The 13,006-nt window shown below is 44.8% G+C and overlaps 1 protein-coding gene across 2 annotated transcripts in view; it reads left to right on the forward strand.

Moving 5' to 3' along the window:
- The window catches only part of LOC144799656 (zinc finger protein 10-like), a 292,331-nt gene that overhangs the window by 129,256 nt on the left and 150,069 nt on the right, over nt 1-13,006 (forward strand). The window lies entirely within an intron of this gene.

Below are 13,006 nucleotides of genomic sequence, written 5' to 3' on the forward strand. Positions count from 1 at the left end.
CTTGTTGCAATGTCTTTTGTCTCAGCTCTCACTTGTACTCAAATATCCCTTGTTTCTTTGCGATCATATGTAATATAATGATGAACACTGGATGTTTTACATTTGGATCTGGAAATTAGAAGCTACTCTATGGCTGGATGCACATTTAGTGTGTCCTCATTAAGGCAGGACAGGGGTGGCAAAGAGAAGGAAAAGAAACAAAATAGATGGAGAAGCCCTAGTGCATGCAAACACAAATATGTGTTCGCAAAGTATAGAAAAATTAAGAACTACATTGATAGAATAGCAATTATAGCGATCCATTTTGAAGAGCAACACACTTTATTTATTTATAAAGTTTTATATAGCACGAACAACTTTACATTGGACCGCTAATTATGTATTAAGAAAGGCCTAATTAAAAATATCTTTGATCACAAATCTAACACTAAAACTTACACTCACCCTAAAACAATTCGAACATTTACCCTAAACACACCCCTCTGTAACCCTCAAACTTGTTAAAAACCTATGCCAATTCCTTACCTTCGCCGTTAACTATAAAATTAACCCTAACCACTGACCAAATCCTTACTGTAACCTTACCCAAACTCTAACTTCAGCCCTAACCCAAACCTGCTTCTATGCCCCATATCTCAATCTACATGTATTACCCGACTCATTCAAACAAGCCTAAACCTAATCTTCTGTTAATCTCCAGTCCTCTCTTTACAATGTTGAAATCAAAAATGAAGAAACAAAGTCTTATCCAATGTGTATCTGATTTTCTCCGTTTTTATTCTAAGTACAAAACCTAGTTTTCAATTTTCTTGATGTTTTTTCTTCATGCGGAGTTCTTGAGAGTGGTAGTTTGATTTTCATATAATGCTGCACCCATGCTGTTGGTACAGAGAAATGTCCTAGTGCCTAACTGTGGAGAGCGTGCACCCCTGCCCCTAATGCATTTGTTGTACTAGCACTCTCCAGAGCACAATAGTGATTCTTCATCCCCAGTTAATTTGGCCAAACCTGCCTCCTTAACGATCATGGGTACTGCTCCTATTATTAGCCTTTTGAATTGCTCTCTGTGAATTATACCCGTATATTTTCATTAACTCTGCATGTGTAGTAATAAGTCAGTATGTTTAATAATAGTAGTAAATCTTATTCAGTGTTAGTTGAGTTTCTACCCCCACACCACCTCCCTAAGTAACTGTTGGACGGCTTGAATTCGCTACAGGGAGAGTCAAGTGGGAAAGGGATGTACTCGGTGATCAGTATTGAGTCCATAGACTCATAGATTAAAACCCCAGAACGTCTGTGGTAAATGTCTCTGATTCTATGGACTGAGCCCAGTAATCCCTGAGTGCCTCGGGATTCCATTCATGCATTCCATTTTCTTTGCTGTAATCCGGACAGGATTTGCTTGGGGACTAAAAATGATGCTGCATTGAAACAAATTATATGTTCAGTTGGTGTGCAAAACAGGGGCTACTGAGAGACGTTGGATAGGCTTACCGAAGGAGTGGTGTGTTCTTGGTCTGCTTAATCAGATATAGAATTTTTGAAGTGCGGGAGTCTGTGGTGTCTCTGGTAGGTATCTTTCTCCTAAATATTATCTTCTTTGAATAGAAGGTGAGAAGGTCAGCCATTTACAGATCTCGTTTTGAGAGCATTGTAGAATTATTTACTGACTCACTTAAGTGTTCACTGACTCACCTTAGAAGCACAGATGTGCCCAATTGGCAATATTTGTAAATGTAGGGAGCCGCATGGGCTCCCTCGTCAAAACGCAGAGTGAATCTGCTGTCCTCGTGTGATCATGCATAGCAGAGGATAGTAATGCGTGAGTTTTGCGGTAAGGTCTTCCAATTTTGGACACTTGTGCTCTGTATATTTTTCTTCGTGTTTGTTTTTGATTTAATTAATACAAAAATAGTTTTGTGATATGTAACGGACTCACGTCTGAGTATACCCTCCCACACATAGTGTGGATAAAACCGATTTTGGAAAAGGGGGGTGGTGATGGACAGAGATTCTGAATGATGCAGAATACTCTTACCAAGTCAAGAGATCATGGTTTTAATCCATCACCGTTTTTTAGCTCACTGCACCATCCCAGCTCAGAACCTGGCTATATGCAAATTAGTCTGTTCCTGTCCCAGTGCATGATGGGAACAGGGCAAACCAAACTACCAAGCCAATTCTTATACTGGGAAGGAAACAAGCTTCCGGGGACCGGTTTCTGGCATCACAGCCTTCTTCGGCCCGGCTTGCTTGAATCCTGATGGTGCAATGAGCAAGGGACTCACGTCTGAGTATACCCTCCCACACATAGTGTGGATAAAACCGATTTTGGAAAAGGGGGGTGGTGATGGACAGAGATTCTGAATGATGCAGAATACTCTTACCAAGTCAAGAGATCATGGTTTTAATCCATCACAGTTTTTTAGCTCACTGCACCATCCCAGCTCAGAACCTGGCTATATGCAAATTAGTCTGTTCCTGTCCCAGTGCATGATGGGAACAGGGCAAACCAAACTACCAAGCCAATTCTTATACTGGGAAGGAAACAAGCTACCGGGGACCGGTTTCTGGCATCACAGCCTTCTTCGGCCCGGCTTGCTTGAATCCTGATGGTGCAATGAGCAAGGGACTCACGTCTGAGTATACCCTCCCACACATAGTGTGGATAAAACCGATTTTGGAAAAGGGGGGTGGTGATGGACAGAGATTCTGAATGATGCAGAATACTCTTACCAAGTCAAGAGATCATGGTTTTAATCCATCACCGTTTTTTAGCTCACTGCACCATCCCAGCTCAGAACCTGTCTATATGCAAATTAGTCTGTTCCTGTCCCAGTGCATGATGGGAACAGGGCAAACCAAACTACCAAGCCAATTCTTATACTGGGAAGGAAACAAGCTTCCGGGGACCGGTTTCTGGCATCACAGCCTTCTTCGGCCCGGCTTGCTTGAATCCCGATGGTGCAATGAGCAAGGGACTCACGTCTGAGTATACCCTCCCACACATAGTGTGGATAAAACCGATTTTGGAAAAGGGGGGTGGTGATGGACAGAGATTCTGAATGATGCAGAATACTCTTACCAAGTCAAGAGATCATGGTTTTAATCCATCACCGTTTTTTAGCTCACTGCACCATCCCAGCTCAGAACCTGGCTATATGCAAACTAGTCTGTTCCTGTCCCAGTGCATGATGGGAACAGGGCAAACCAAACTACCAAGCCAATTCTTATACTGGGAAGGAAACAAGCTTCCGGGGACCGGTTTCTGGCATCACAGCCTTCTTCGGCCCGGCTTGCTTGAATCCTGATGGTGCAATGAGCAAGGGACTCACGTCTGAGTATACCCTCCCACACATAGTGTGGATAAAACCGATTTTGGAAAAGGGGGGTGGTGATGGACAGAGATTCTGAATGATGCAGAATACTCTTACCAAGTCAAGAGATCATGGTTTTAATCCATCACCGTTTTTTAGCTCACTGCACCATCCCAGCTCAGAACCTGGCTATATGCAAATTAGTCTGTTCCTGTCCCAGTGCATGATGGGAACAGGGCAAACCAAACTACCAAGCCAATTCTTATACTGGGAAGGAAACAAGCTTCCGGGGACCGGTTTCTGGCATCACAGCCTTCTTCGGCCCGACTTGCTTGAATCCTGATGGTGCAATGAGCAAGGGAATCACGTCTGAGTATACCCTCCCACACATAGTGTGGATAAAACCGATTTTGGAAAAGGGGGGTGGTGATGGACAGAGATTCTGAATGATGCAGAATACTCTTACCAAGTCAAGAGATCATGGTTTTAATCCATCACCGTTTTTTAGCTCACTGCACCATCCCAGCTCAGAACCTGGCTATATGCAAATTAGTCTGTTCCTGTCCCAGTGCATGATGGGAACAGGGCAAACCAAACTACCAAGCCAATTCTTATACTGGGAAGGAAACAAGCTTCCGGGGACCGGTTTCTGGCATCACAGCCTTCTTCGGCCCGGCTTGCTTGAATCCTGATGGTGCAATGAGCAAGGGACTCACGTCTGAGTATACCCTCCCACACATAGTGTGGATAAAACCGATTTTGGAAAAGGGGGGTGGTGATGGACAGAGATTCTGAATGATGCAGAATACTCTTACCAAGTCAAGAGATCATGGTTTTAATCCATCGCCGTTTTTTAGCTCACTGCACCATCCCAGCTCAGAACCTGGCTATATGCAAATTAGTCTGTTCCTGTCCCAGTGCATGATGGGAACAGGGCAAACCAAACTACCAAGCCAATTCTTATACTGGGAAGGAAACAAGCTTCCGGGGACCGGTTTCTGGCATCACAGCCTTCTTCGGCCCGGCTTGCTTGAATCCTGATGACGAACGGATCCCTCGACCCCTCACAGTCCGGCTTCCGTGCCAACCACAGCACCGAGACCGCCCTCATCGCCGCCACCGATGACATCCGAGCCCTGATGGACAAGGGAGAAACAGCGGCCCTCATCCTCCTAGACCTCTCCGCGGCTTTCGACACGGTCTGCCACCGCACCCTAGTACAGCGTCTCAACAACGCCGGAATCCAGGGGAAGGCACTGGAATGGATCATCTCCTTCCTCGACGGAAGAACACAGAGAGTTCGCCTACCACCGTACAAGTCAGAGGCCTCCGAAGTCATCTGCGGCGTCCCCCAAGGATCATCTCTGAGCCCCACCCTCTTCAACGTCTACATGAGCCCCCTCGCGGCCATCGTACGCAAACACAACCTCAGCATAATCTCCTACGCCGACGATACCCAGCTGATCCTCTCCCTGACCAACGACCCCGCCGCCGCCAGAGCCAACCTGCACGAAGGGATGAAAGAGGTAGCCGAGTGGATGACGACCAGCCGCCTGAAACTGAACTCGGACAAGACGGAGGTCCTCATCCTGGGCTCCTCGCCCTCCGCCTGGGACAACTCCTGGTGGCCCCCCGCCCTGGGCACCGCACCCAAACCGACAGACCATGCACGCAACCTGGGTTTCATCCTGGACGCCTCCCTCTCCATGACCAGGCAAGTCAACAACGTCTCCTCGGCGTGCTTCAACATCCTACGCATGCTACGGAAGATCTTCTGGTGGATCCCCACCGAGACCAGGAAGACCGTCACCCAGGCCCTCGTCACCAGCCGACTGGACTACGGCAACGCCCTCTACGCCGGTACCACCGCCAAGCTCCAGAAGAGACTCCAGCGGATCCAGAACGCCTCAGCCAGACTCATCCTCGACATCCCACGAACCAGCCACATCTCCGGGCACCTGAGAGACCTTCACTGGCTCCCCGTCAACAAAAGAATCACCTTCCGCCTCCTCACCCACGCACACAAAGCCCTACACGACCAAGGCCCGAGCTACCTCAACAGCCGAGTCAACTTCTACGCTCCCAAACGCCACCTCCGATCAGCCAACCACGCCCTCGCCGCCGTCCCCCGCATCCGAAGAGCGACTACAGGAGGAAGGTCCTTCTCCCACCTGGCCGCCAAGACCTGGAACTCCCTCCCGACCGACCTGCGCCTGACCCAAGACCACCTCTCCTTCAGGAAGAAGCTGAAGACCTGGCTGTTCGAGCAGTAGCGGCACCCCCCCCCCCCAGCGCCTTGAGACCCTACGGGTAGGTAGCGCGCTTTATAAGTGTCAATGATTGATTGATTGATTGATGGTGCAATGAGCAAGGGACTCACGTCTGAGTATACCCTCCCACACATAGTGTGGATAAAACCGATTTTGGAAAAGGGGGGTGGTGATGGACAGAGATTCTGAATGATGCAGAATACTCTTACCAAGTCAAGAGATCATGGTTTTAATCCATCACCGTTTTTTAGCTCACTGCACCATCCCAGCTCAGAACCTGGCTATATGCGAATTAGTCTGTTCCTGTCCCAGTGCATGATGGGAACAGGGCAAACCAAACTACCAAGCCAATTCTTATACTGGGAAGGAAACAAGCTTCCGGGGACCAGTTTCTGGCATCACAGCCTTCTTCGGCCCGGCTTGCTTGAATCCTGATGGTGCAATGAGCAAGGGACTCACGTCTGAGTATACCCTCCCACACATAGTGTGGATAAAACCGATTTTGGAAAAGGGGGGTGGTGATGGACAGAGATTCTGAATGATGCAGAATACTCTTACCAAGTCAAGAGATCATGGTTTTAATCCATCACCGTTTTTTAGCTCACTGCACCATCCCAGCTCAGAACCTGGCTATATGCAAATTAGTCTGTTCCTGTCCCAGTGCATGATGGGAACAGGGCAAACCAAACTACCAAGCCAATTCTTATACTGGGAAGGAAACAAGCTTCCGGGGACCGGTTTCTGGCATCACAGCCTTCTTCGGCCCGGCTTGCTTGAATCCTGATGGTGCAATGAGCAAGGGACTCACGTCTGAGTATACCCTCCCACACATAGTGTGGATAAAACCGATTTTGGAAAAGGGGGGTGGTGATTCCCAGTATAAGAATTGGCTTGGTAGTTTGGTTTGCCCTGTTCCCATCATGCACTGGGACAGGAACAGACTAATTTGCATATAGCCAGGTTCTGAGCTGGGATGGTGCAGTGAGCTAAAAAACGGTGATGGATTAAAACCATGATCTCTTGACTTGGTAAGAGTATTCTGCATCATTCAGAAACTCTGTCCATCACCACCCCCTTTTTCCAAAATCGATTTTATCCACACTATGTGTGGGAGGGTATACTCAGACGTGAGTCCCTTGCTCATTGCACCATCAGGATTCAAGCAAGCCGGGCCGAAGAAGGCTGTGATGCCAGAAACCGGTCCCCGGAAGCTTGTTTCCTTCCCAATATAAGAATTGGCTTGGTAGTTTGGTTTGCCCTGTTCCCATCATGCACTGGGACAGGAACAGACTAATTTGCATATAGCCAGGTTCTGAGCTGGGATGGTGCAGTGAGCTAAAAAACGGTGATGGATTAAAACCATGATCTCTTGACTTGGTAAGAGTATTCTGCATCATTCAGAAACTCTGTCCATCACCACCCCCTTTTTCCAAAATCGATTTTATCCACACTATGTGTGGGAGGGTATACTCAGACGTGAGTCCCTTGCTCATTGCACCATCAGGATTCAAGCAAGCCGGGCCGAAGAAGGCTGTGATGCCAGAAACCGGTCCCCGGAAGCTTGTTTCCTTCCCAGTATAAGAATTGGCTTGGTAGTTTGGTTTGCCCTGTTCTCATCATGCACTGGGACAGGAACAGACTAATTTGCATATAGCCAGGTTCTGAGCTGGGATGGTGCAGTGAGCTAAAAACGGTGATGGATTAAAACCATGATCTCTTGACTTGGTAAGAGTATTCTGCATCATTCAGAAACTCTGTCCATCACCACCCCCTTTTTCCAAAATCGATTTTATCCACACTATGTGTGGGAGGGTATACTCAGACGTGAGTCCCTTGCTCATTGCACCATCAGGATTCAAGCAAGCCGGGCCGAAGAAGGCTGTGATGCCAGAAACCGGTCCCCGGAAGCTTGTTTCCTTCCCAGTATAAGAATTGGCTTGGTAGTTTGGTTTGCCCTGTTCCCATCATGCACTGGGACAGGAACAGACTAATTTGCATATAGCCAGGTTCTGAGCTGGGATGGTGCAGTGAGCTAAAAAACGGTGATGGATTAAAACCATGATCTCTTGACTTGGTAAGAGTATTCTGCATCATTCAGAAACTCTGTCCATCACCACCCCCTTTTTCCAAAATCGTATCTGGGTATAATGTCAGTCCCAATGAACCGTTATGTATGTAATGTGGGGAAGGATTTAGGCGAAAGGTTGCAGTGTTACCTGCACCTATATAGGGTTCCTATATGGAATATAACACCCACTCCTCTTCCGACTGGACGACATATGTAACCTACTATTGTACTACCATCCTAACTAGATATTGGTATGCATCAAGTTTAAAAACATTTCTTATGCTAAAATACTTTAAAACGTCTAAAGTGTCTGTAACGATAGTCTGAACCACTGTAAGCATTTGAAAGCCATGTATGCCCAACAATGAAAGCAATGTCAGTTTTGTTTTTGAGTTCCAAATCGAGTTTGTTTAAAAAGGGCAAATTTCTTCCAGCACACGACAAGCCAAATGAGTCAAAGGTTTATGTATTTACCAATAAGGGGGGACAGTTGGGATTTTTATTCGAGGTCCAGCAATGGTGCCCTGTCAAATCCTGAAAGCTAGTGGAATGCTATCTTCTTACAGTGGTGCCTAGTTAAATAAAACCAGAGAACCAGCCACCATCTATGAGATGATGGTGGGGGTGGAATCCGAGGACGAAGATGCATTCGGAGGGTATCCCGCTTGTGCAGAACTAGGGCCCTCACACACTCAGCAAGCTAAGTGTCATGCTTCATCATCTGGACCTGCTCCTCATGGGTCGGCATTGCAATACCCAACGGGCACCCGCGAAGGGGCTCTATGTCGGAGATCTTTTGTTCCTTAGCTGTTTGATGAACTGGGGGTGTGGGGCCCGTATAAGTGTAGATAAAGTGAAGTGCAGTGGGTGCATTAAAAAAGGTTAGATAATCCAAATAACATTGTTATTCAGGTTGGTTATCCACCTCAGTAAAGAGTGGCAGCTTCCCTGACGTGAAATTCAGTTGAAGCTATGCTCATCTCGTGGGGTCAACATGTTTCTTGCCTTATGGTTGGTATAATCCGTGGCAATTCTTCAGGACCTAATATGTGAACAGTGAATCTATCTATATTTCGTGGTGCAGCTAATAGCTAACTACCACAGGTAACAACTACATCACAATACTTCAGTAGTGGGGTTCAGTAACCTCCCACTGTCTGGAATATCGACTCAACCGGTGCGGCGAGTCAATGGGACACCTTAGAGCTTGGTGTCCCGTCCTAAGGGGGACCAAACCACCCTGGTCTATCGCAGAAGATACAATGTTGCCTAGGAAATATATCCTGGAGGTCAATGTAGTTAACCCATTGCCACTGGAATCATGCTATCCTGGCTGAAAAGGGGTGAAACCCCGAAACCGGTCCTAGGATGCTTGTTTAAAGTCCAGGGAGGACCTGGCTTGGCAGTTCGGGCTGGACTTTTCCCATTTGACGCAGGGTCAGGACTGATTTGCATATGGCTGGGTCCAAACTGGAATGGCATGGTAAGCAAAAAAAGATGGATTTAAGCCCAGATCTCTGTACTGGGGTGAATGTATGACATTGTTCTTCATTCTGTGCATCAATAATTCTTTTTGCATTTGTTAACCCATTGTCTACCACTGCTAGAGATCTTTCTAGGTTTATACGGTCTTTCTCCCGTAGTCTCTCCGCAGCCTCTTCTTGGGATATTTTCATATTTCATTGCAGGCAGCGTAAATGCCAGCATATATGAAACATTTCTGACGTGGCTTCCTGGGACCTAGTAAAAAATCCCTAAGATCCATATCCTGTGTGAGTAAGGATAAGTGTTGTTTCACCTGTGAGTGTTGAGATTTTTAGCCAATCAAGGGCACAACTTCCCAACACTGTATGACACTACTACCCCTGGATGTTGTCTCTGTAGATAACATGGATCTGGCCTTTGGATACTAAACCCTTCAGTTTTACCTATGAATCGCGTCTGACAACTATTAGTGTCTGTGGGCCAAATCAACCATTTCTTCCAAACGGGGTCCGATCTGTTGTATTGTTATATATCATCTATTGTAATCTCTTTCTGTGATGTTATGTTTCCCTCGGTGTGTGATGGAGTTGGCATTCGAGGTGTTCAAGTCTTTGTCCTTGGCTAGTCCAAGGCTAGACGTCTGTTGCACTGTCTCGTTCAAAAACATGATTTGTTAAGGGATAACAGTACGTTCAGGAAAAGGTCGTGGTAGTTCATTCAATTTTTAGGCATATGAAGATAGACAGATCACCACAAAAACAATTTGCATTCTATTCAACAAAAAAAGGAATTTATTTACATAAGTGAAACATTCATTATATGCTTTTGTGATTCAAAGCATTAATGTTACTCCATGTATCAACTTTGAGCTGGGGGTCGCGTAACTAGTTGTTGAGGGATAAGGCATGCTCTTAATAACTCTTTTATCCCCTGCACTTCTAGTACCCCAGACAGATTTTAGGTCTATGGTATCTTTCCATAAGTCTAAACCTTGTTCAGACAACTGGGCAATAAAGGAAGCAGAGTAAATCTGTTTGGTGCTTGTTAACATATTTTTTTGTACTGATGTTGGTGCAACCTTATAATAATGTGAGGCTGGGTCAGACATATTAAACCCTGAAAAATATGAACATTTCTGTGCAAATGTTTTTGAACTGCCTTTCAGAGGTGTTGGACAATGTTCCCACTGGTGGTATGTGATCATGATAGACCAAGGTTTAGTGGAAAAGAAACTTGCTCGGATGCAATCCACTCGTTAACGTACTAACAAGTTATTAAATCATGTTTCGTGAATAATTAATACGTACCACATTGAACACGCGGGTTAGTGAAGCTTGCTTATGTGTGTACTAATGGGAATAACGATGAAGATGGACTAATACCGCTTTAAACGGGGAAACTGTTGTGTGCATGCGTCAACTGCATCTGCAGCATATAGTGTTAACAATTGGAGGAAAATTCTGGCGCATGAGCGGAAGATACTAAAATGGAGTCTTGAAGACTAGCGTGCATGGCATCTGCTTGTTTGAACTAAATCAAGTGGATTTTGCTAATGCTAATTGGGGAAAAGATATAAATAAATAAACTGGATTAGAGTGGAAGTGGGTGGTATACAGTGTGACCATTTTATTTGTGAATGTAACATCTGTCTTTTGACTTTATTACTATTACCTATTTGGGCCTCTCTTGCATAGCCGGATTGAATGAAATGACTCGATGCCTGCGCATGCTAATAAGGGAAGTCATGAAGGTCATGACTGAGCAGTTGAGAGGAAGCCAAAATTGAGTGTTACAAACGTGGGAACGGATGGTGAAGAGTTCAACGAAGAAGACTCTTATTCAGAATGTTAATAAAAATGTTGCAAAGTAAACTTAGAAATGTATGAGAACGAAATGTATGAATAAAAATTAAGGGGAAAGGTTTGTGAACAATAGTTTAACTGATTTTAATGACATGTAAGCATGGTGTAATGGAGCTTCCTCCCTTGCTGGACCAATCAGATTTAGTATTTTTACGATATTGAAACATTAATGGGTGGAACATGCAGAACGAAAGGTATAATTAAGATAGCTTTACTTAGTTAGTTAGAATTGTATGCTGAGATGCTGCTGGAGTCTTGCCGAATGCTGGGAGAGATGCTGTGAGATGCTGAACCGAATGCAGAGCCTGAAGCAGAACTTTCTATCCTAATGCATAGGGTTGGATCAGAAGATCGCGGAAGAATCTCGGAGGCAGAGAGTTTCAGAGAGGGGTGTGGCACAATCATCAGTATTTTAGAAAGGTCATCTATCCTGTCCTTTATCCTGTCTTGGAGTCTTTGTCTCCTGCCCTATCCCAGGGGACCCTCTCCAGCCCTTTGGCCAGGGGGTTGGTCTTCACACCATCCTTGGCTACTATATTTTCTGTTATTTGATGATGTCCTTTTCTCTCCATCTTCTCGCTTTCTAAGCATTGATTATTGTGTGAGTCAGAAGTATATGCTTGGTGTTTATGAATTGAATTTTCTCTCAATGAATGTAGGTGACTGCACTGTATTTTGAAATGGTTCACATGCATTAATTTAGATAAAGATTTAAAACTTTCCTGAGTCTGTGGTTATTTACATTGAATAAAAGTATAGTCAGTGTTATGTTAATGTTCAACATCAACTAGTTCATCTAATGGTCCATCGACCAGAGGAAAGAACTCTTTGATCAATGAAAGGTTAGTTAGGAGTCTTTAACACTGTGGAAAAATTACCAAACTTGACCCCGAACAGTTTTAACACACTGTGAGTTTATGGGCCCTGGTGATTATATGATAGTGGAGTATCTGTTGTTGTTGAACTGCTGGATCAGTTTTCTGGTAGCAGAGCTATGGTAATTATTGACTAGTTTAGTGATAAGGATTGATTATTAATGATTGATTTATGTTTAACAAAAGAGTTAATGTCTTGTTTGATGTTGTCTAGAAGCACAGGTACAGAGGTTGCCTGGGCATCCTGAGAATGGAATAGCGGGTGGTAATAGAAGCCGTACTGCAGGAGGTTACTCGTCTGTTTGTCATATCACTGAGACTCTACGGAGGGCTGGCAGTGTTGTATTAGGGACTATATCATGCGAAAGTAAAGTGCGAGTGATAGCAAAAGGGTGAAACTTTAGTCTCATTTCCAAATACGGGTGACACTGAAGAAGTAACAGGTTCTCTTGAGCTTAAATGAAGAGTAAACAGGGGTTTTACTCTAAGTAAAAGAATTCTGGAATAAATTGTAATCTATCCTGGTTTATGGGAACAGAGTAGTGAATGTTTTTATGTTGTTACTAACTAATTTTTATTAGGAAAAGTTGAAGAAATACGTTTTCGTATTACCTTGTAAAGGGAGGGTAGTCACCGGAGTTGAACTGACGCCACAAAGAGCTGCGCTGGGATTGGTCGAAGCAGAGGGCGTGAGAAGGGAACAGATTGTAAAGGGAGGGTCAGTAGTGAGGACGTGCTAGTATTGGTTAAACGAGTAGCGCAAGCCTGAGCTTTGATTTCTTGCTAGATAGAAGCTTTGTTAGGATTGGTTAAGAATGAAATTGAATGGTGGATTCTGATTTTGATATTTGGTGTGAGTCGCGCTGAAATAGTATGAGACATAAATAATTCAGTTCGAGGGTTTATGAAAGACTTTCATGTTTCCTTAGTCTAGAATGTATGGAGAATAAAGGAAGATGTCGCTAATAAATACAATTAAGAATTTCTTTAAGAAACATACGCCTGTGTTGACTAGAGAGGGAATTCCTATTCCGCCACCAAAGACGCCTGCTTCAATTATGATGATGGAAAGAGGATATCATACTTGTGTATGGATGGAGAATTGGATAGAGTATACGAAAGGTGA

Source organism: Lissotriton helveticus, chromosome 12, assembly GCF_964261635.1.
Source record: "Lissotriton helveticus chromosome 12, aLisHel1.1, whole genome shotgun sequence".
NCBI classification, from domain to species: domain Eukaryota; kingdom Metazoa; phylum Chordata; class Amphibia; order Caudata; family Salamandridae; genus Lissotriton; species Lissotriton helveticus.